Consider the following 4,361-nt stretch of genomic DNA (forward strand, 5'->3'; position numbering starts at 1 on the left):
ATTTATAATGCATGTACAATTTACATTTACCCTCCTGTGCCAGCGTACATTTACAACACAGGCAATGCTTGTCTATAACGTCATGCTGCTTTCAAGGTGACTCTTTGTAACAGGACCGCTATCTCTCTGCTTCATTATGATTCCAAGCCAGTTGTGCCTGACTGTTTACACAGTAAAATGCAAGCTATTTATCTAAACTAATTTTGCTTTCGTTTATCTTTTATATAGCTTTTTTTATTATTTCATGCACATGTGTACAGGTTCATTAAATTATCTGTGGATATTGCCAAGAAAATAAATGGCATGAGACAAAAACAGTGGCTAGAAATAAGAATTATTGCATTTACTGAATTGAGAACTGGTCATTCAGAAGTTTTTGACATACACATGAGAAATCGCATCTATGGATATTCATTTAAGTGGGACTAAAACTTGACAATATTACAAAATCTATTAAGATCAAAGATCTTTTAGCACTAAAACCACATGGGCTTAGTGAAAAGAATGACTTTATATTTGTGTGTGTGTGTATGTGGTGTGTGTATGTGCGTGTATACACTATTATTTTTTCCTTAGAAGATGATGCAAAGAGGTGTCTAGGCAAAGTAGTCCTAAATATCGAAAACGTTTTATTTCTCTGAATAAGTGATGGTATAGAAATGTAATATAATTGTCTCAAATTCATTCTTGGAGAAATAAATTAATTCATTCTTCTAGCAATTAGGAATTCTAAAGTGTTAGTAATGCATCAGAATAGTGGCTTACATATAAGAAGTATTTGGTTTTCACCATGGCTTTCAACACAGCTCCTGGTGGGTCTGTGATAATTACATGACCAGTTAGTTACATGGGACCTGTCTTTTTCATGGCAGCATGAAGAGTGATACAAGGATTCATTTTTATATTTGAGTACATCTTAGTTCTGTTAACATTCTGTATTCCAAAACCATTTGCAAAACATGGTTAAACCTGACATTAATGGAGGAGCGAGCAGGCTGGTGAGAGCAGGTGAGGGCAGTGTGAGGTGGGCAGCAAATGCTTTCAGCTGTGAGTTGGCTTACAGACGTCTTGTTTTCCTTTGCTTTTGTCTTCTTGCCATTTGTTGTTTTCATATTAAATTACTTTCTCCAAACATAGTATTTTTGCTAGGTTCTTGGCGATAGGGCCTGTCACTATCCCTGGTATACCTGTTTAGCCTAGGCTGGCCCAAAACCCATAGCTTCAAAAATCATCCTGCTTCAGCTTCACAATTGTGAGAATTTACCACAATCAGTTAGATTGTGCAAGACCCGCACAAGATTGGACCCCTCAACAGTAAATCAGAGACGGGGAGGGCTCCACGATGCCCTGTGCCTCTCAGAAGTTCGGTGACAACGAATGCTGTTGCGGGAGGAGTTGTTGTCTTCAGCAGTGTATAAGCTGACAATTTGCCCAGGCTCCACTAAGCAACCTCCCTCCCATACTCATGCAAGCCACTCTAATTAAACCCAGAGGGCCAGATCCAGAGAGAAGACATGAAAGTTGGAGCAGCCCTTTCAGAGAAGTCTGTCAGTGGGAAAGGATGGGTGATCAGACAGGGGCATGGGGATGGCTGAAATTCCACATATAAATGTATGGAACTGAAAAAGATAAAATTAGAAATCTAGAACAAATTATTTTGGGAACATTTTAAATAGATTTTTTCGGTTTATTTTCTTCTAATATTAAATAATTTGTGTTTATAGGAGGGGAAGTTTCCCTTGTTTAGGCCCATTATTTACAAATTTGTCATTAGCTTTCTTCATTTGTTTGACAATTTTTTTAATAAATGATGTATTTGCTTGATAAACTGAATCACTAGGAACTGATTTCCTAGAAATGGCCTAATTAGTTAATTTGATGTTTTTAGGGCATCTTTACATTCACAACAATAATTAGAAAGACATACAGTGGGTGCTGACACACTTTCTAACCCAACACATTTAAAGATTCCACATACAGGACTCTGTATGGATTGCAATCAGTGACCTCACAATAGCACATTATGATTAGTTACATTTTATAGTTTTTAGTGACATCCACACTTTATGTTATATATTCTGAGCTTCAACAAATGTGCAATTGAGACAGAAAGTATGGATGACCTGTAACCTGAAGTTGTCAGCCAAAATAATTTTTTTTTTCATTGAGGTTACTTTCCATTTGGATATTTTACCATTGTAACAGAAGTTAAACTAGGACCTATATAATTAAATAGTATTAAATAATTAAACTAATATTATGCATAGTCCCCCAAATTCTTTATGCTCCACTCGTTTGTCTTCCATGGAGCCCCAGGTGACAACTGATTATTTTATTTTCTCCTCAGTTTTGAGCTCATTAAATGGCAGAAGGTTGGAATTCAATAGCACATAGCCTTCTTAAACCTACCCAGACATGTCGTTTAATTAGGACCCATCTGCCTGTGGCATGTGTGTGTGTGTGTATGTGTGTGTGCACATGTGTGCACATGCATGTGTGCATGTTTGTGTGATGAGTGTGTGCTTTGAAAGGTTATACTACTTTTGAGCAAAAGTTAATGAACCTAGTAAAATGGGTTTGTCTACTTTGTATGGGAAATCAACCTGGCTGTGGGAGTCCCAGATTTGTTTTGGTTGTTGTTGTTGTTTTGTTTTAGCATATGAAGCTGTTTAATTAGGTTTTTAACAATTTAGAAAACAAGTTTATGAGGATACATTCCATTTGTCAGAGAGAACCGAGACTGCAGGGAGCCCTGGAATTGGGGAACTGCTTTGATCTTTGGCAAATTCTGTGAGTCCACAGTTTTCTGATCAGTTTTGTGCTGCTCTGTAATTTTGTATTTTTCCTTCTCTGTGTTGAAGATCTCACCTTCCTGGTGCTTGGGCTTGCGCAGCTGCTTCTTCTTGAAGTAATCATCAGTCAAGTGTTTGGGGATTTTAATCTTGCTGATATAAACTTTTGTAGAGGTGGCGATGACAAACTTTTGGTGTCTTCTTCTCAGAGGAACTCTATTGAAGGCAAGAGGTCCTATCACACACAGTAAACCACTGCCCAGCTGCCTCAGAAAAAAACACTCTCTTGCCCCTGTGGCATCCAGTGAGGTTCACCAGGATGGTCCTAAGGAGTGATGCTGGCATGAAATTGTCTCACGTGCTGATGAAGGGCTTTTGGCCCTGGCTTAGCAGCTACCAAGGCACATCTTTAGTAGGATAACACCTGGGCATTTTTTGAAGCTTAACCACCCAGGTACAATCATTTTTATCACCACCAACTGGTTTTGTGACAGTAGCAAGGACCTTCTTTTTCTTCTTCTTTTCAACCTTGGTTTAGGCAGTTGAGTATTTTCTTTTGTACAAGGCTTTTCTGGAATACATAACAGATTGGGAGTACCTGTCAATTCCTTTAATCAGTACAGGATTTCAGCTGCAATGAGGCTTCCCCTTCTTGGGCTTTATAGCCTTAGGGTTATCCTTGTGGGCTGTATCAGTGGCAGGGATACCAGCGGCAGCTGCATTACCACCAGCATTCTTGGCTGCAGGTTTCTTCTTTTCTATATCAGGCTTCTCGGCTTTTTCACCCACCATCTTGAAAGATGGGAAAGAGAACTAAGGTTCTGGCTTCCAGTCTCCCAGCTTTGTTTCTTTAGCAATTGTTTCTCTGACTTCAGAGAGTAGATGTTCATGCAAGGGAGAGACTCTGTTAGCTGTGTGGGTTGTAGAAACTTTGCTTTGATTCTGGGGTCAGTTCAGTAGTCACTTACTTTGCCTGACAGTTCCTGGAGCTTGCCATGGGGTGGGTACCACATTCAGAATTTTTTTTTTACTTGACCAAAACTCTTGGCCTTTGTGCTTCATTTAACACTTACTTTGTTCCACTGATTTTGCTCCTACTTAAATTTCAGAGAATTTGATTTGTAGTCTTGGATGCCTCCCTGTTGCAATTTCTTTTGAGGATACCTCAGCCTTTTGCTCCAAAGACAGTTCTAGAATGAAGGAAAGGCAGGAAGGAGGGCACCTTTCTAACCACCAGCTTTCCCACATACTTGCCAAAACATGCATTACAATGTATAGCTCCTCTCAGCATGACTGTACTATGACTCTAACATGTAATTCCATGTTACTATGGCCAAGTATACTTACACACATTAACAGACATTTTATATTTCCTTTAAAAATAACTACTCACTTACGCTTATAGATATTAACTTGGAGGGAAGCTGTGTAGATTGAGTTTCTAACATTATTGAAAACGAAAATGTTCAGTGAAGGAGAACAGATGGATTAACTGGGAAAGGTGCATCATGAATAACATAGCTTTTCAACATACATTTCAAGGTAGAAGATCAACTTATGACATTTGTG

At 38.7% G+C, this 4,361-nt stretch overlaps 1 pseudogene; it reads right to left on the bottom strand.

Moving 5' to 3' along the window:
- Positions 1 to 2,689: 2,689 nt before the first annotated feature.
- On the bottom strand, positions 2,690 to 3,584 carry LOC130870194 (60S ribosomal protein L6-like; annotated as a pseudogene).
- Positions 3,585 to 4,361: the final 777 nt, after the last annotated feature.

The sequence above is a fragment of the Chionomys nivalis genome, chromosome 2 (assembly GCF_950005125.1).
Source record: "Chionomys nivalis chromosome 2, mChiNiv1.1, whole genome shotgun sequence".
NCBI lineage: Eukaryota > Metazoa > Chordata > Mammalia > Rodentia > Cricetidae > Chionomys > Chionomys nivalis.